Source organism: Microcaecilia unicolor, unplaced genomic scaffold (assembly GCF_901765095.1).
Source record: "Microcaecilia unicolor unplaced genomic scaffold, aMicUni1.1, whole genome shotgun sequence".
Taxonomy (NCBI): Eukaryota; Metazoa; Chordata; class Amphibia; order Gymnophiona; family Siphonopidae; genus Microcaecilia; species Microcaecilia unicolor.
In genome coordinates, this window is record NW_021963647.1 from 627,654 (window position 1) to 648,081 (window position 20,428).

At 42.7% G+C, this 20,428-nt stretch overlaps 1 protein-coding gene across 4 annotated transcripts in view; it reads left to right on the forward strand.

The window, feature by feature from the left end:
* Positions 1-284: 284 nt before the first annotated feature.
* The window catches only part of LOC115459537 (leucine-rich repeat transmembrane protein FLRT2-like), a 147,999-nt gene continuing 127,855 nt past the window's right edge, over positions 285-20,428 (forward strand). The window contains exons 1-2 of one of the 4 annotated variants that reach the window (XM_030189353.1): positions 616-643; positions 4,023-4,128. The gene's annotated coding sequence lies outside the window, so the exon portion shown is untranslated. Of the gene's footprint in view, positions 644-3,203; positions 3,606-4,022; positions 4,129-20,428 lie in introns of those variants that run through there. The other 3 variants (XM_030189352.1, XM_030189354.1, XM_030189355.1) reach the window with 3 other exon arrangements.

The window sequence follows — 20,428 nt, forward strand, 5'->3', positions numbered from 1 at the left end:
AGCTGCAAAGAGTAGGAGGGACTCCGGAGGAGAAAGAGAAGAGGCATCAGCTGAATTCCTTACTGTAAACATCTCCCTGGGGTGGGGGGGAAGGTATGACTTTACATTATTAGCAGGCAGATCTCTCTCGGGCGTCCTGGCTGCAGCAAGGCAAGCGCAGGACCTTGGTCACAGTCACACGCCTGCTCCAAGCACAGCCCTGCCGGAGTCGCAGGGCTCCTGTTCCTGATCAGGGGCTACTGCAGCTTTCTTGATTCCTTTCCTTCTCTCCCCCCCCCCCCCCCCCTCCTCTGGAAGGACGACGAGGGGGCAAGTGGATGTGCTGGGATGCCGGAGCCGGGGGCTGGCAGGAGGAAGAGGTGGTGGAGAGGGCACGATGATGCCACTGCCTCCTAGGGAAGGAGGGTCCGCTCCGGGGAAGGCAGCGACACGGCCGGCTCCGGTTCGGGATTCCGCTGGCCGCCCAAGTGGATTCTGGCGCGGAGGGGAGATCCGGATCAGCCCGCTGAACTAGCAAGAACCAAAGTTTTTGCATTTTGCCTTTTCCTTGCCTTTTTATTTTTGTGTGGTGATGTGTGTGGTTGGAAAGGGACACAAAGAGGATTATGCACGGCGCTGGAAGGGGGCGATCGGATCCTGCCAGGTAAATGATCTCTGTCCGTTTTTTTTTTTTTTTTTTTAATGCATTGCAAAGCGAAATAAATTCCAAATCCGTTTCAGCAGGCTTTGGGAATTCCAGTCCACGGGAGGCAGTTAATCATGCATGCCCCAAAATCTCATCATATCGCAGGCGGATCTTCCAGCAGATCCGAAACCCACAGCCTCTGAAAACCCGTTTCTAATGACTGGACTGCGATGGGCTCTGGAAGGCTTCATCAGCGTGATATATTTTTTATGATCCTGTTAATGGGGAGCCATCTCAATGTATCATTTATGTCTTAGCATCATTCCGAGGGCCAGATCGCTGCTCTTGGTGCCCAGCTGCAGATTGGGCTGGGGGGGGGAGGGGAAGGAAGAATCGATGTCAAAATGACATTTCAGAACCGCCTGGGCTACTGTTGCTTGGAGGGCTAACTTTGAAATGGGCGACTAGGGCTGCTGCTGCTTTCTGAAGAGACTGCGGTTTGCTCAGTGGCAAGGGTGGTGGTGGGGGGGGGGGGGAGATGCAGGTAGAGGCGAAAATACCGGGGCTGATGCTCTCTCCAGCTTGAGCAGAGGGGGAGGGGCGGGGGCACTCATCTAGCAAAGAGGTAGGGTAAAGTCTTGAAGGTGCTGGTTAGAGAGAGAGCAGGGGCCATTATCAGCTTAGATTCCCCCCCCCCCCCCCTTTGTTTAATGAGAGAGAAGCTAGAGAAATGAAGCCATCTGTCCTTCTGGATCTTGCAGTCAACAGGCTATGCGAATTCTTTGTGAGTGAATGAATGAATGAAATCCGCTTCATAGGGTACGTTAAGCACCAGTGGTGTGTGCCGGAGTCCTGCGGGCTAGTTTGTGTGTTTCAGAATCGAACGTTATTTTGGAAGCAGAGAGCTTCGATTCCAACCCCCCCAAAAAAGGATGATCAGCATCCAGACCATCAGCGAGCCACACTTAGCACAGGATCTGTATTGGGTTACTAATAAGACCTGAGGTTGCGTGGTTTTTTTTTTTAATTATTGAATAAATGCCCTTCTTTAATAAAGACAAGATCGCTGTTCTGTATGGGGGCCTGAAGACATTAAACGTTTGGAGGGCAGCAATAAAGCGAAGCAGCAGCACCTCCCCCCCCCCCTCTCAATCATAAAATGACCTCATCAGTACCTGGAAATGGCAAGATGCCAGCACGGGCGGTGTGGTAGCCAGGGCAGGCTCCTTTGACACCATCGGCAATGAACAGAAGTGTTAAGATACCGTGTACCATCCCAGGCAGTATTCTGGGATGGACCCACTCTGAGCCTTACAGGAGTTTATAATTCAAGAATAGCCTCTCTGCGCCCCCCCCCCCCCCCCCCACACACCTTGCTGGCCTTTAACCTGCCATTGGGATAGCAGTGTAGCTATTAAAATGCTAAGAGCAGCAACGGGCCTGACCACCTCTTTCCATCTGCACCGGATCAGGTAATCAGGGCTGCTTCACAATTTTCCAAGTTAATATTTTCATTCTTACTGTGGAAAAGAGGAAGGAGCAGGCAGAGAATTTGCTCTGTGCTTTTTCACAACGTGACTTTTTTTTTTAACAGGGGTTTTTCTTGAATTTTACATTAAATCTCTAGCAAACGACTACCCACCCCCCACGGCCAAATACTTAGCTGTGCAATGGCTGAACGTAACTGAATAATACAATATATACGTCCTGCTTTTAAGTTTAGGGCTCACTTGAAGCCTACTAAGAAATAAGTGACAACTGCGATTTAAATCAGTCCTGGAATGCATTGTCTTAAAAAAAATATTAGAAAAGCAACATATGAACCCTAGAGAGGCTTTTTTTTTTTTTTTTAGAAAAACAATGACTATTTATTCAAATTGTAGCAGCTCCTTTTTCCTCAGATTACTCTCATAACTTTGTTTTTGCTGCCACACCGATTCAAGCGTGGTCCATGGGTGACATCTATCTGTGAGAAGCATGCAGTCCTTCACTGCAGAAAACATGCTTCACCTGTGAGTTCCACACCTATTATCTGGGTACGCTGAGTCCCCACAGTGATTTCCAGAGAAGAACTGAAGCCATCAAATTATATTTTACATCAGCAAGCAGTCCTGGACGGTAGCTACCAGGAACCGAGTTGAAAAGAAGATTCTGGAGTCAGAGGCCTTAACATCCAACGGGGAAAGCCACAAATATACTTTTTCCCAGGATTGATGGATACAATTTCCTATATTCATAGCTAGACCTTATGAAATATTCACGTTTTTTTTTTTTAGAAAGATTCCTCCTTCCTTTGGATTTAGGTCTCTTTTGTTATTAAAACAGAACTGAAATCGCATGCCCAAAGTATAGGGTTTGTTTGGAATTGTGTCAAGGAGAAAGATTTTTGGATTACCTCACACCTTTTCAGTAGTAGCTCAAGGCCAATCACTCTGTCCCCAGAGGGTTCCAATCTAACTTTGCACCCGAAACAAAGGAGGGTTAAGTGACTTAAGGAAGATGACAAGCAGCAGCAGTGGGATTTAAATCTTCACTTCCTTGGTTCTCAACCCGCTTCTTTAACCATTAGGGCAGGTTATTCTTATGAGAAGCAGATAGTTAATGCCATCTTTAAAACTATATATAAAGGCCACCCCCCCCCCCCCCAAGTTTTTCTTGGTTGTGTTAAATATACTTTAGGATTCCCAACTAAAACTTTCCATGGACTTGTGTAAGAGTTATACCCATGCCCTGCCTGAGAAGAAGATTTCGAGATTTACTGGGGGAGGGGCTATTTTGAACATGGTTGAGACATCCTGAGAGCCCCCTCTGACCCTCTTTCAGAAACGGACCACCTCACTGCTGAGGACTTGCTAATTCCAATCAGCAACGCTTCTGCCCTGATTGAACAGCAGTAACACCCTGGGACTAAACTGTTGAAATCTAGACCTGGAAACATGTCAGCGTTTAAAAATAGAGGAATCTTCAGGGTGTTTCCAAAGTAAGTACCCAGCACCGATTACTCCTTTATGCTCTAGCTGGAGGTTTTTCTTCTCAGCGTGGAGGGAACCTGGGAAAATTAATCTATACTGTGACAAGCAATTTCTCTGCACCCGAAAGGATATATAGACATGCCTAACCCAATATGAAAAACTATATCACTGCAATGTAGTTACGAAGGGGTGAAAACCTTCTTAACAAAATAACTTGCTTGCTGGTATTTTAGAAAGGGCAGGGAAATTACATTTTTAGGTCATTGCTCTCTCTGAGATATTTTAAATTAGCTATTTGAAAACACGAGTGTGCTTCTTTCAAATGTCAGATTATTTCTCTTAAAATATTTGCAGAATGTCAACATTTTCCTGGCTACATTTTAATGTTCCCTCCTAAATGACTGTATTATTATCTTTTATACCAGCAGAGAGACTGCAGGTATATCGAATCTGCCAACCTATCACAGAAACAAGGCACTAAACAGGACTCCAAAATGAGTTTGGACCACTCTGGATTAGTTCCGGAGCCCTGTGAGTGTCCTCTGCCCATAGGGTCTTTTCCCCTTAGAATAAATCAACTCTTTTCGGAGAGTACTAAAGCATTATCCAGTGGAACCGCGACCTTTGGTCTTGCAGATTAAATAATTCATTCAGATTGAAAGTGTGTCATCTCAAATCTACTGAATTGAACAGATAAAGATTCTGTCAAAAAGAACTAGCTAATATCTCCAGAGCAAGACAAATAATGTCAGAGGAAGGAGTCATACTCTTTCTGATAAACTCATAGAGCAAGTTTCAGCTTTAGTCCTCAACACGCCAGTTTGCCTAGGGTTTTGGGAAGAGAGAGTGTGTGTGTTTAAACCTTCCTTGGATTTACTGCTGTCTTTTTTTTTTTTTTTTTTGCTCTATCACAATATCTATAGAGTAATTTTATATAGAAAACTAAATGTGTTGACTTTTTAAAAAAAATAGATTTTTAAACGTGTTCTTTCTACTGAGGGTGTGGCTCATTTGTGATGATAAACAGGACAGTAGCACCATGCTTCCAGTGATAAAATAAGTGGACCTTGAAACAAATATTTCCTATTTGATGATAAGAAAAAGACAGGGTTTTTTTTTATTGCTTTGACATATTTTCATCCAGTACTGTTTCTTTAAGACAGAATGTAAAAAAAAAAAAAAAAGAGATTTTTATGACTTTGTAAGATTTACCAGTAGACTTTTATGAAGAAAATACTGTAAAATCAAGGTTACATTTTACAACTGAAATCATAATACCATGCAAATTTTATGCACAAGTTATCCATGAAGATGTATGGAGATTTGATTCTGGTGATAAACATATTAGAATCCTTAATTAACTCTGTGTTGGACACCTATTTCTCTCCATATCTTTTTATAAGAAATCACAGGCATGTGATACTGCCTTTAACACGCACCAAAAACACCTTCTGGTAATTAGCAATCATTTTTCACCTCTCCTTTTGTCAAAGCAAAGGGGCTATTTATCATAACTTGTTTTTTTCTTATGATAGCACAGTCTTTTATAAACAGGAATGAAGGTTGGTTAACCTGTTGTGGGTGAAATCCTTTCATAATACATCTCTGGCTAGCTAGAGAGCTTCAGCTGAAAAAAGAAAAGAAATGTTTTATCCAGTGTCTCTGACCTTTTGGTTCAGTGCATCCAGGTGGCCAAACAGGACAATTTCATTCTCTCTTCTGCAAACAGAAATGTTTATGTTTTGTGAAGCTCGGGAAGGTTACGAAGGATCTGCACTGCTAGTCAGCATTAAACAAGACGAGACATTACAAAAAAAGTCCAGATGTTTCCACAGGTGTCTGCAGGAAGCCCCTTCCTAACACAGACAGCCACCTGCGGATTTCCAAAGATTTTTTTGCACGGAAATGTGACGCCTTCTCCTTGAGCCATTGCGGTTGCCAGAACAGCTTAGAAAAGCCGTGCTCCTTAATAAATGATAAATTAAACTCTGTCAGCATTGCACTGGAGTTCACGGGCTATTAAATTCCTAACTGTAGCTAATGATTTATTTTGCCAATTCCTAGAAATGAATTATATCTATAAAAAAAAATAACTTCTCCCCGTTGGAAATTAACGCGAATGCAATTGTGCAGTTTGACATTGAGAATGCTGAAATGGGCTCAGATCAGTACTTCCGGGAATTATGCATGCCGTCTCCTGAGTATAAAATCGCAAATTAATTTCGTTGCCCTTTGATTGCTTTCCTTCGCTAAGAAAAACAATTAAGCGTGGGAGAAATATGCATAAAAAGCAAAATACACCGTCTTCCTATTTCTGGCAGTGAGGGGGAATCTCCTTGGACTCTGGTTTGCTGAACAGACTTGTTCTTGAAACCTCTGTGGGTCGTTTGGAGAGAGCTGGAACCTGGCCACAGGGCTCCTGAGCTGCATTGGAAGCTTTGTATTTATTTAAGCTTTTTGAGAGTAGTCTACGCTGCTCTTAATTTTCTTTCTTGGAAAAAAGCAATGCAACTGTAAGATATACTGCTTTTAAGTGGGACTTCAGGGCTTTACAAACACAGCCACCACAATGCAGGTATTAAAATGTGAAAGGTGCCGAGAACCAATGAAAACAAAGGTTCTTTGACTGGGAGGGGAAGCATTTATTTCAAGGAGGAATATTGTCTGTGTCCATTCGTGAACGTTGCCTTGCCATGGAAAGTTCTGCTAACACCCTGGCCCAGTCAGTTTTCTACTCCTTGTTCCAGGCCTGGGTTTTAACATAGATGATTGGTCAAAGCACCAGATTTTGAAGGTGCAGATTAACACGGCTAAACAGGAGCCCAAGGGGCCCTTTTACTAAGCTGTGTAGGCGCCTGCGTGCGCCAAATTGGAGTTACCGCCTGGTTACCATGTGGCCCTTGTGCGGTAATTTAAATTTTGGCGCGCATCCGCTACTTGCGTCTGAAAAATATTTTGTTATTTTCTGATGTGCAGCAGCTATGTGCGTCAAGTGGCATTGTCGTAAAGTCTCAGACCCAAAATGGACACGTGGCAATTTTCATTTTGCCTCACGTCCCATTTTTGGCAAAAATGTTAAGGCATTTTTTTTTTTAGGTGCAGGCCATTTTTCAGTGCACCTTAGTAAAAGGACCCCCAAGTTTGCTTGTTTTAGGACCTGCTTATGATCTTTGGTGGAGAAATAGTCTCTCCCTAATGCTGTCTGTCGGCACTGGCATCTTAAATCTTTCCCTGCCTGGTTCAAGTATAATGAGAGAAGTAGCCGGCCAGGCCAAATCTTCCGTGAATGTGTATTTGAGATAGTAAGGCCCAGGATATTTGGGGGGATGCCTAGAAATGGAAATTGTTAAAGAAAAACGAGAAGGAATTGGCATCCTATTTACTGATGGCCTGTTTAATAAAATGTCTTCTAAGCTTTTTTTTAAAATAAAATTTCATTTGTTTTAATATTGCCCACAGTCATGTAGATTGGAGGTGTCAGCTAAAGGTCTCCCTCTCCCCCAACTTTAAAGTTCACTTACAGTAAATGATTTTAGAGTGGGCTAATGGAAAACAAATTTATCTAAGACAACCAACTGACGTCTTAATTATGGTCTAACAAAATACTTTGGGAGCTTTTGGGGTGTACTTATCAATGTGGACTACTATTAATGCATGTTATTTTACTGTTAACCCCAGTTATTAGTTGCTAGGTCTCATTGCATAAAATAGTTCAGTTACTGGTAAAATAATGCATTTTAATGGTAGCCCACATTGATAACTTTCTCCCCTTAGTGTGCAGTGTCTGGTACAAGAGCTGAGATTGTGATATCATAATGCCACATTCCACCAATGCCTAAGAGGTAACCTCATCAATGATGTCATAATGGCTTGATTGGTGGAGTGTGCAGTGTGTGGTACAGGAGCTGAGATTGTGATGTCATAATGCCACATTCCACCAATGCCTAAGAGGTAACCTCATCAATGATGTCATAATGGCTTGATCGTCCCAAGGAGGTTTTACAATAGGAGGCTAAATGAACCTATCTGACCCATTCTGTGGGCTGGAGGCAGTGGGCGGAGCTTATCACCATGTTGTGTGACCGCAAACATTCGCAGATGCTATTAAAAGCAATAGTAAACTTGTGAGGTTTATGACTGCATATGTGTGTGTGTTTTTTAATTTGACAGATTTTTTAATTATTATTTGAATCCTTCCCATACATAGCCCAAGGCTTTTACATTTTTTTACCTTGGGGGGGGGGGGGTCCTGGAGCGTGAGCCACAGTTCACAGATGCGGGTGCTCTGGAGCCGTGGAAGGCTCGATTGTTGTAGGGGGCAGTTTTAAGAAAGGCCACGGCTCTGACTAAGCGTTGGGACCAGGTTGTGGGGATTCCCCCCCCCCCCCCCAGAGGTTAAAAAAAGGCCTTGGGTTATATATGGGAAACTTTCAAATAAATAAAAATGTTGTCAAATAAACACACGCACATATATATACACATAGGCAGTCATAAACCTCATAAGTTTGCTATTGTTTTCAAAAGCAAGCTTACCCAAATGACCCGACCTAACCATATAAGCCCACCCACATGACTCCTGTTCTGATGATGGTTATATCTTAGACCATATCTCCCAATTCTCTTTCATGCTTATCCCTTAGTCCTTCTTCACCATCTTCCCTACACCTTACCCCTCCCATTCCCTTTTCCTTATACTTTCTTTGTTGCACCTTTCCGTATTCAATTCATATATTCTTAAGGCCTTTACTATGTTTACTATAGTCTGTAATATTTCTCCTTACAAGAACTTTGTAATTCTATTTACTATGTAAGCCGTATTGAACCTGCTATGTGTGGGAAAGCGTGGGGTACAAATGTAATAAATGTTTGGAGTCTCACAATATGGCTGGTACACGGGTGAGACATCACACTGTCTCCTGTCATAAAACTTCCAAGGATTGTCCAGTAATTGGCTCACTTTCATTTTATATAGAAGTGATTTTGATTTCTAGAGACATTTATTTATTTTTTCTTAAATTGAGTGGGAAATTATTAACATGGGCTAACATTAAGACACATTTTTACTGTTAACCCCAGTTATTAGTAACTAGAACTTATTGCATAAAATGGGACCTGCACTAAAATAGCACAAGTTAGTGGTAAAATAGCACATCTTAATGGTAGCCCACATTGATAACTCCCCCCTTAGTATCTTAAAGCAGAAGTTTTTATTTGAATAATCAGACACAACTGGGGATAATTATATGAAGATTTAAATGAAGGCATGAGACATGGGTCTACTGGAGGAAGTTGTCACATGTTCCCGGGAGCCCCTTATTTCATTAAAACAAAGGGTTTTCCCAGCAAAGAGCCCCTTGATAAGAAACTGGCAGCCAATCATTGACAAGGAAGCAGAGTAGCACCTTGACTTGTTCAGGATTCTTGGGTGAGGCAGTTCTAGCCTTGGTTCTCTAGCCTGTACAGTTCTATAGCTTTTGCCACAAGGCTACATTGCCAACCATTGCTCCTATATCTTATCAAAAGGACGGTGTGTTAAGCATTGCAACATTTTCCCTGTATTAATTTGTTTAACATCAAAAGCCACATGTGCACTGCCGCTCCTTGTGACGCTGGGCCAGTCACTTAACCCTCCCTTGCCTCAGGTACAAGTAAGTACCTGCATATACTATGTAAACAGCTTTGAATGTAGTTGCAAAAACCACAGACAGGCAGTATATTAAGTCCCCTTTCCCTATTTGAGAGTCTACATGGAATGTTGCTAGTGGAGGAGTAGCCTAGTGGTTAGTGCAGTGGACTTTGATCTTGGGGAACTGGGTTCAATTCCCACTGCAGCCCCTTGTGACTCTGGGCAAGTCACTTAACCCTCCATTGCCCACGTACAAATAAGTACCTGTATATACTATGTAAACCGCTTTGGATGTAGTTGCAAAAACCTCAGACAGGCAGTATATCATCCATATTTGAGAGAGATTCTAGATGGAATGTTGAGATTCTGTTGCTATTTGAGATTCTGGAATGTTGCTACTATTTGAGATTCTACATGGAATGTTGCTAGTGGAGGAGTAGCCTAGTGGTTAGTGCAGTGGACTTTGATCCTGGGGAACTGTGTTCAGTTCCTACTGCAGCTCCTTGTGACTCTGGGCAAGTCACTTAACTCTCCATTGCCCCAGGTAAAAATTAATACCTGACCATTACCATGTAAACTGCCTTGAATGTAGTTGCAAAAACCACAGAAAAGCAGTATATCAAGTCCCATTCTCTTTCCCTTTAGTGTGAACTTTCAGTCTGCAAATCTTCAAATGGAAAGACTGGTATTCCTCCAGCACAGCTCCCTGCATCTCCCGTGTCCTCTGCTATCAATAATGCACGGCTGTGATTTCTCTCATATAACAGGACCATCGTACTTATAGAGAAAACATATTAAAACACTTCATCTTTTCAACACAATGGCATGGAGCATTGCTTTAGCTACCAGGGGACAAAAGGGCTGATTACAGTCACTGACTTTGACGTATTTATTATTGCCGTGTACTTGTATGGAATCTGAGTACTTTGATTCTTATGGTCAGGAAATAAACCTCCTATATTCATTTTATGTCACTGTGTACCATTAAATAGCACATTCCACGTTATGGAATATCCTGGGACCATATCCACTACTCTGTACTGTCATGGAAATATTCCCCCCTTCCCTTAAAAAAAAAAAACGGCTACTCGTCTGTGACTTAGCTGGGCCACTGCAACTGTTGTTTGTTGTAAAAATTGTTTCTTATAAAAACTCTTGTAGCCCCGCTTCTTCTTTATATATAAAACGCACCTCCAACATTCTAATGAAGCCTCCATAAGTCCCAACATTCTAAATCTGTGGTGGTGTAGATCAAAGTTTGCCCATGAGTGTTTGCCCTGCCCTCGCCTGTAAGGGAAGGGATGCTACTTTAGCTATCATAAGAGGGGGGGGGGGGGGCAAAGGGGAAGAGAGGAGTAGGAGGGGGGGACACACTCACACTCACTGTGTCTCACATACGCCCTCGCACACAGTCATTCTGAAACACACACACACTCACTCACAGATACACAACCACACAGACACAATCTCTCTCTGACACACAATCGCATAGTCACTCTCTCTCTCTCTCACACAGTCACTCTCACACACACACTCACTGAAACATACACACTACGAGGAAAACCTGGCTAGTGCCCGTTTCATTTGTTTCAGAAACGGGCCTTTTTTTTTTACTAGTATCTCATAAATCCTATGCGGATAACAAAATTTGCATATATAATATTCAGCAACATATACAAATTATAACAGACAAAATCAATAAAATAACAGACATAATCATAATGGCACCTTTCTGTTTCCCCTGTACTTTTCTTCTCTCATAGCTTACTGTCCATCATTTAAATTGTAGCTGTATTACATTCCTTTTGCCTGAGCTTCTGAGAGCTGCATAGCCTAACCATAAACTCTATTGTGTCTGCAGATTAATGGGTACCTGCAGTAGCGTAGCGGGGGCGGCTGCCACCCGGGGTGGATTGCCGCTGCACCCCCCCCCCCCGGGTGCAGACCAACACGACACCCCCCACCGGCGTCGATACCCCCTCCGGCATAGCACCACCCCGACACGGTCCCCACCTGCCTACGAGCTCCATCCATCTGCAGTGCTGCTGTAAAGAAGAAATCGCTTCGTCGGCCCTTCCCTCACTCACTGTGTCCCGCCCTTGAGGAAATAGGAAGTTACGTCAGAGGGCGGGAGACAGTGAGTGAGGGAAGGGCCGACGAAGCGATTTTTACAGCAGCGCTGCAGATGGATGGAGCTCGTAGGCAGGTGGGGACCGTGTCGGGGGAGGCGCTGCGCCGGGTGGGGGGGGTGGACGGATGCACCCCCCCACCCGTTGACACCCGGGGCGAACCGCCCCCACCGCCCCGCCCTTGCTACGCCACTGGCTACCTGCTCCCCAGGGCCAAAAGTAAGATGAGAAAAAACTGTTGAGAGATTGAGTAGCCCAGAAATGTCCTTTACATTTCATTTCTTTTTCTCCCATCATTTGCAGCATTATTAATTGTGGTTTGGTAAGTCGTCTTTTGCATTTTGAAGCCAGTCTCTTTGAGGCTCCATCCCTTTTCTTGTTAGTTTGGAAGAAGAGTGCAGGCTCTTGACACAAACAGTGTGAATAGAGGACACAGGAGTCCTTTTACAAAGGCGCGCTGAAAAAATGGCTTGCGGTAGTGTAGGCGTGGGTTTTGGGTGCGCACCGATCTATTTTTTTTAAAAAAGGCCTCTCTTTTTTGGCCAAAAATGGATGTGCGGCAAAATCAAAATGACCTATGCGCGTGAAATTCCACTTGGCGCACGTCCGTTATGTATCTCATGCCGCTGCGAACCACCCATCCCTAGAAACCATGGTCCTCTCTTCTGTGCATATCTTTAAAAGCATTTAGGAGACGAGTGCGCTAAAGGGTTTTCTAGCATTTAGAAACGGTGGGGAAAATGCTTAGTACCCAGCGCCTGAATGAAGTACCTTTCGGCATATTTTCAAAATTTGAAGGGACTTCCAAACATAATTATGTTTTCTTCACTGGAAAATATTAAAGACTTTCCAGGAGCAAGCAAGGTGAACATGGTCAGATTGTGCAGGGGAGACTGTGACATGTCCAAGGTCATCCAGAAAGTTGGATCAAATGGTGAGAAGTTTCTGCTTCCGTGCTGCCTCTCTGATGTCTCTTATAATTTATTTATACATTCATGTCGATTAAACCATCAACCAAAATACAAAACAAAATTTCACCCACAAACATACATATCCACTCCTACACTAGCTGAGATCACGTTTAATTATCTCACTAACCTCATCTGCACCTTTCTTTAAATTAGTCGCCTTACTTTCTAACTCCTCTTACTCTCTTACCTATCTGTATGTTCCATCTTTGTTTATACCTTACGCTGTCTGTCAAAATGTTCTACTACATATTGTGTTGACATAGTAAAGTATTATACTATGGAGCTCATTTTCAAAAGAGAAAAACGTGCCAAAAGTGGCATAAATCTGCATTTGGAAACATCCAAATTGGAATTTTCAAAACCAAGTTTTAGACATTTTGCTATGAAGTCTGTTAGAAGTGTATTCAAATCAGAAGGGGGTGTTTCAAGGGTGTGTTAAGGGCAGGATCTGGGCATTCCTAACACTTGGAAGTTTTTCAGCTATAATGGAACAAAGCAAAACCATCCAGGACTAAAACTAAAATGTTTTGAGCTAGACCTACTTTTATAATGAGTAAGGCACATAAAGGTGGCCTAAATGACCAGATGACCAAAGGATGGAATCAGGGATGACCTCCCTTTCCTCCCTTAGTGGTCACTGACCTCCCACCCCCAAAATGTGATTAAAAACATTACTTGCCAGCCTCAGATGTTATACTCAGGTACATCAGAATAGCATGCAGGTCCCTGGAGTAGTCTAGTGCTCGGTGCAGTACACTGCAGACAGGTGGACCCAGGCCCATACCTCCCCCTAACTGTTAACTTGTGGTGGAAACTATGAGCCTTCCAAAATTCACCAGAAACCTACTGTACCCACATATAAGTGCCCCCTTCACCCTTAACGGCTATGGTAGTGGTGTACAGTTGGGGGTAATGGGTTTGGGGTAGGTTTTAGGGGTCTCAGCAGACAAGGTAAGGGAGCAATGGTGAGGTGTGTACCTGGGAGCATTTTATGAAGTTCACTGCACTGCCCCCTAGGGTGCCCTATTGCTTCCCTGGGATATCAGGGGGACCAGTCTACTAAAAATGCTGGCTCCTCCTACATCCTATTGGCTTGATTTTGTGCATTTTGCACTTTGACTTTTTTTTTTTTCAGGACCAAAAACAAAATGTCCAAATCACAAAACCTTGTTCAAAACAGAATTTTCAAAAAAATAAAACATTGTTCTTTTTTGAAAATGACCTTTTTTCCTATTCAGATTTTGGTCTTTTTGCAAAACATCCAAAGTCTGATTTTTAGATGTCCTATCGAAAATGCCCCTCAATGCCATTCTTTGTATTGTTGTTTGAATATTTTTACTGCTGTAATTGTCTATTGCTTATGTTTGATTTAATCTTACTGTACACCGCCTTGAGTGAATTCTTTCAAAAAGGCAGTAAATGAATCCAAATAAATTAAATTAAATATTAATAAACTGAATCACCCTGCTTAATATATTTGTTTGTTACATTTGTATCTCACATTTTCCCACCTATTTGCAGGCTCAATGTGGCTTATATATAAAAAGCTTAGCCCTCAGCCTACACCAAAGCAGACCTGTGAAAATAAGAATAGCCATACTGGGTCAGACCAATGGTCCATCTAGCCCAGTATCTTGTTTCCAACAGTGACCAGTCCAGATCAGACGTACATGGCGGACACCCAATTAGTAGCAACATAAATATGCTTTTAAGTTGTTTCTTAAACACACTCTTTCACTGTCGTCAACCACGGAGGTAACATTTATTTATTTAACACATTTGTTCCCCACATTTCCCCACTAGTTGTAGGCTCAATGTGGTTTACACAAGACCGTAGGGCAGGCTACAGTTCAATAAAATACAATTAAACAATGTAATAGTAAACATATAGGTATCAGAACAACAATTATAATAAAAGTGAAAAAGATAAGGTCCATGGATTTTGCTGTATCAAAGAGGTACATTAGGTTGGGTCAGGAAGGTAAGCCTTCTTGAACAGGGTGGTCTTCAGTAATTTCCTGAAATTTAGATGGTTCTGAGTTGATTTTAAAGATTTTGGTAGTGCATTCCGCAGCTGTGGTCCTATGAAGGAGAAGCTAGATGCGTAGGTAGACTTGTATTTAAGGCCGCTGCAATCTGGGTAATGTAAATTTAAGTAGGATCGAGAAAAACTGGAACTGTTTCTGGGTGGTAGGTCAATTAGATTTAGCATGTATCCAGGAACTTCTCCATAAATAATCCTGTGAATCAAGGTGCAGACCTTGAAGGCAATACGTTCCTTAATGGGGAGCCAGTGTAATTCTACAGTGTTGGACTTATCGCATACAATGCTGCCTCCCTGGTGATATAAAGTAGCTTCCTTAACAAAGGGACAATTAGTCCCCAGACATAGCGTATGCAGCATGAGAGACAGCTTTGGGTGGTTCTGCAGTTGGCAATTAGTTTGAGAAACAAAACGCAAGGTAGTAAATGGCAAGCGTGAAAATCTGATCATATTCACGGATGTTGTAGCCTCCATTTTCTACATTTCCACTTCCCTAGTTTAAAGAAGTGATTAATCTTATGTTACGGAAAATAACTGGCAATTACCACGGGGTGGGGAGAGAGAAAAGAGAGAGAAAATCCAGAGCCCTAGTTATTTTGAAAACTGTTTTGCAGTTCAATATATAGACATTGTCCCTTTTTCTAAAGAAATGAGTCTTGTTTGACAAACTAAAGACATTCTTTATTTATTTTTTGTTTTTCGTCATTTGTACTCATTGGGGAAAATACAGGAGTGTGGAGTACTTTTGGGAAGGGTGAAAATCCCGGGTTGGTTCTGTTGCATTTGTCATGCCGACTGCAGTGGAAAAGGTTTTGAGCTGCATCCAGTGGCCACTGATGTTATTTCTGGCCAGCGTGACAGAATCATATCAGCTTTATTTTATTAAATTATATGTATGGGCTTTGTTTTCATTCTAGTTTCTAACAAATTCAGCCAGTATCGGCATCAATGACTCCATGTTTACGGAGTCATTCCTACAGATTTTAGACCTATAATACTGGGAATGGATTTCTGGAAGCCAAGCACGATTCATTCTAAAACAAACACAACAAAACTGAAGAATGTAATGGACATAACACAACTCTTCCGTTGTACGATTCCCTAATGTGGCTGTGCCACATGAACTTTATCTTATCACATCACTACTTTGTATTTGTTCACACCGGAGCCTGCAAAGGCCTCTCCGGTACTATGTAAGCCACATTGAGCCTACAAATAGGTGGGAAAATGTGGGATATAAATGTAAGAAATAAAATCAATCACTAAAATAAAAGTCCAGCATCAGTTTATGGATTCATTTTGTAAGAGTTTACGCTTTGTGGTGCCCTATTACTAACCGCGTAGGCGCCTACGCGCGCCCGTGTGTCAGTTTGAAACTAACGCCCGGCTACCGCGTGGCCTGGGCGGTAATTTCATTTTTTATGCATGTCCACTATGCGCGATGGAAAATTTCCGGTGTGCGGTGCTAACCGGGCGGTAATCGGCAGTGTACACGCACCGATGATTACTGCCCGGTTAACGCACAAGACGTTACCGGTAAATCAATGGGTGGCGGTAAGGTCTCAGGTCCAAAATGGAAGCGCGCCAATTTTTATTTTGCCGCGCATCCGTTTTTGGCCATAAAGTGAGGCCTTTTTTGCAAGTGCGCTGAAAAATGGGCCTTCGTGCATCCAATACACATGTCTACACCAGCACAGGCCATTTTTCAGCACACCTGAGTAAAAGGACCCCTGTGCTTGTACAGATTAAATGGAAAAAAAATGAAGTTTTAGAAAGTTTTATGCCGAGGGAACTGAAACAGAAAACTGGGAATTGAAAGCAGGGAGCAAAGAATATGTTAGTCTATTTATTTATTTATTTATTTGTTGCATTTGTATCCCACATTTTCCCACCAATTTGCAGGCTCAATGTGGCTTACATTATGCCGTAATGGCGATCGCTATTTCCGGGTAGAGAAATACAAGTGGTATTGCATTGAAGTTCCTAAATGATAAAGTGAATTATAGAATAAGCTAGACAACTATAGAAAGTTCATTTCCGGCATGAGAAGTAAAGAGGTAGTGCGTATTGCGCAACTTTCATTAGTGGCAATGAAGGTTATCAGTCTAGTGTAAAGAGTTCGGTTTTGTCTAGTTGATGTAAAGTCTAGTTGTCTAGTATTTAGGATGGATCTGTGTGGTATGCCTTCTTGAACAGGTTGGTTTTCAGTAGTTTTCAGAAGATTGTTAGGTCGTGTATTGTTTTTATGGCCTTTGGTAGCGCGTTCCATAGTTGCGCACTTATGTAGGAGAAGCTGGATGCATATGTGGATTTATATTTAAGTCCCTTGCAGCTGGGGAAGTGGAGATTCAAGAATGTGCGTGCTGATCTTTTTGTGTTCCTAGTTGGCAAGTCTATGAGGTCTGAAATATAGACCATGGCTTCACCGTAAACAATTTTGTGGACCAGGGTGCAAACAGTCTTATCTGTTTATAGCTATCAAATTAGTTGCATTTTTCTATTTCAAAACAACAAAACAAACAAACAAAAAACCTACCGTACCAGCTTCTATGAAGTAAAGAACCAAAGTCCAAAGAAGTTGCAGGTTGGCATTCTGGCATGATCTGGTGGAAAACCACTGGCCCCAGATTTCCAAGAAAGTTGCTAACCCTATAGGGGGAGATTCTGTATATGCCGCATGGAAAACATTTCCGCCTAAGCATATTCTATAAGCGGCTAAGCGGCGCCTAGATTTAGGTATGGTATATAGAATACACTAAGTCAATATCCCAGTACCTAAAACTAGGCACCTCCATTTACACCAGTGAAAATGAGATGAAAATCCCAGGGCGTAGATTTAAGCACAGAGGGCCATAACCTATAACAACATATGTAAGTTTCAGAACACCCATGAAATGTCCATTTCTCCACCTAGATTCACGCCCCTTTTTGCCTGCGCACATTAGAATTTAGGCGCACTGCGTGACAGAATACACTTAGCGAGTTGTGCGCATAAATTCTAATTACCAGTTAGTGCTCATTATTACTTAAGTGCTGTTATCCACACTAATTAGATTACGTGCATTGTTATAGAATACGCCTGGATTTTGTCAGGGATCTCTAGGCACGCTATATAGAATCCAGAGGATAGCGGTCAGGTCTGAAAGTGAGGAATAGTAGGCCCTGATAGTGCCAGCCCATTTCTGTCTCATAGCTCTGCTTAAATTGACATTACTTAGCTTAATTGGGGCCCTAGGTGATTGTCCTTTTTGCTTTTCTCCCCCCCCCCCCCCCCCACCAAAAAAAAAAAATTAGTCTTATGTTGTGTCATAGGTATTACTTGATCTGGTCTTTCCCCTTCCTTTTGTATCAATCCCAGCCTTGATAAAATGACGCAAGTGTACTGCTGGTTTCTGTAAGTTTTGAATCTTTCTGTCCGCATCTCTTTCTGTAAAACTATCTTATGATTGTTTATTTTGCACTTAATGTACCGTCTTTATTTATTATTACATTTGTACCCCGCGCTTTCCCACTCAAAGCAGGTTCAATGCGGCTTACGTAGTTAGTAATAGGGATTACAGAGTATTGATAGAGAAGTTATAAGTAAGGTATAGCAGAATAATAAAAGGGTTAAGTAGGTATAGATGGGCAAGGGTGAAGGGAGTAGGAGAGGTATAAACAAGATTAAGCGAGCAATTGGGAGAGGGGTGAAGGAGGCGAGAGGGGGATGGGACATGGGATAAGCAAAGGGAAATTTGGTGGGAGATGAATTCTAGGTTAATGTCATTGTCTCCTGAATATGTGTTGGGTAGATGGGTTAATAGGGTTAGTCTTGGTCATTTGGATAGACTTGCTTGAACAGATGGGTTTTTAGTGATTTCCGGAAAGGTAAATAGTTTCTGATTGATCAGATAGGTCTGGGGAGTGCATTCCAGAGTTGGCTGCCTAAGAAGGAGAAGTTGGATCCATTGTAGGTTTTGTACTTGAGTCCTATGCAATTGAGGTAATGTAGGTTGAGGTAAGTCCGTGAAGTTATAGACCTGTTTCTGGTGGGAAGGTCAATCAGATTGAGCATATAGTCCGGAGATTCATCATGGATAATCTTGTGGATTAATGTGAGAAATTTGAAGATGATTCTTTCTCTAATAGAGAGCCAGTGAAGTTTTACACGAAGAGGTGTTGCACATTGAAATCGTGATTTGCCAAAAATGAGACTTGATGCTGTATTTTGGGCAGTCTGAAGTTTTTTTAGGATATGGGTCTTACATAATCGAGGCATTTTCTTCAGAACGTGGATATTTTAATATTAGTTTCAAACTGAGACCTTAGTTGAATGGAATTGTATTCAAACTCTTGTCCTTTCCCACTACTCCCGCCTAACCTTTAACCTTCTCCCAGCTGACTGATGGGATACCTTCACTGCCAGTGTCTTAAAATGTGTGGTCCTAGAATTTAAGCAGTGACATCCCTGCAGAAGAAGCGTCTGTGGCATTTGGTGGCCTTGGGTTTATGTCAAGGTTCCGGCTTTCTTCTAAGTTTACCAGGGACAGGCGTTCCTTTGCAACAGCGTGGAAAATGTCAATGAAATATCTCATGCTATCGCATGTCGTTATCAAATGAAAAGGAGCAGAAAAGATGAAAATCTGTGCTTTATCATTTGCCACTAATAATGCACACCCTTTTGATACAGGGTGTGTTCTTTCACAAGGAATATGTCCTCTTTGCACATAAGTATGTAAGTGTTGCCACACTGGGACAGACCAATGGTCCATCAAGCCCAACATCCAGTTTCCAATAGTGGCCAATCCAGATCACAAATACCTAGCTAGATCCCGAAAAAGTCTGATACATTTTATGCTGCTTATCCCAGAAATAAGCAGTGGATTTTCCCCATGTCAATTTATTAATGGTCTATGGACTTTTCCCTTAGGAAGCCGTCCAGACTTTTTTAAAAACCCCGCTAAGCTAACCGCTTTTACAACATTCTCTGTTAACGATTTCCAGAATTTAATTACACGCTGAATGAAGAAACATTTTCTCCGATTCGTATTAAATTTGCTACTTTGTAGCTTCATTGCATGCCCCCTATTCCTAGTATTTTTGGAAAGAGTAAACAAACAATTTACGGTTACCCGTTCCACTCCACTCATTATTTTATAGACCTCCTACAGCTGCCTTTTCTCCAAGCTGAAGAGGCCTACACTACTGCAAGCTATTTTTCAGCACACCTTAGTAAAAGGACCTCTCAATGGCTTTGCTTCTGTGCTGAAAAAATGGCTGAATGAAAACGCATAAGGGGGCCCCTTTTACTAAGCAGCGGTAGGGGTAATGCGCAGGTAGCATGCGCCAAATCGGCACTACTGCAGGGGTAGCGTGGGCAAAGTTGGCACGTGCTAGCTTCTGTGGTAGAAAATAAATTTCTGTTTTGTACCGCGGGCGGGGGGGGGGGAGGGGGGCGTTCCTGGCGGTAATTGGCATTGTGGCCAGAATGGAGCATGCTGCCTGATGACCTCACAAGTAGCATATGAGCCCTTACTGCTACATCAGTGGGGGGGGGGGGGGGATAAGAGATCAGGCAGTAAATAACTGCGCGCTACTTTAAATTTTAGCATGGCCATTTACTGCCCCATTAAAAAATGCCCCTTTTCCTAGCAGTGGTAAAAAAAATGGCCAAACACGTGCCAAAAACAAGCGCCAACACTACCGCAAGCCACAGGTGTCACCTGCCTGCCTCCACAGCTCCGGGCCCCCTGCATTCAAGGCGGCAGTCGCAGATCACCTCTCTTCTGGCCTTCCCTCCCTGTGTCCCGCCCTCGTCTGATGTAACTTCCGGTTTCTGCAGAGCCAAGGAGGCAGGCAGATGACACCGGGAACTGCAGCGCCGGCGGCCTAATCCCAGCGTCGGGCCCCCCTTGAAGGCCCGGGGAATTTTTGTCCCCACTGCCCCCCCTCTCGGCAGCCCTGCTCCCAAAAGAAATCACTGTTGTGAGGGATCACCAAACTGGATGCACAGATATAACAATGGTCCTTGTTTTGTGCTTAAAATACCTCCAACAGCTGTTAGCTTACACAAGGGTATGGA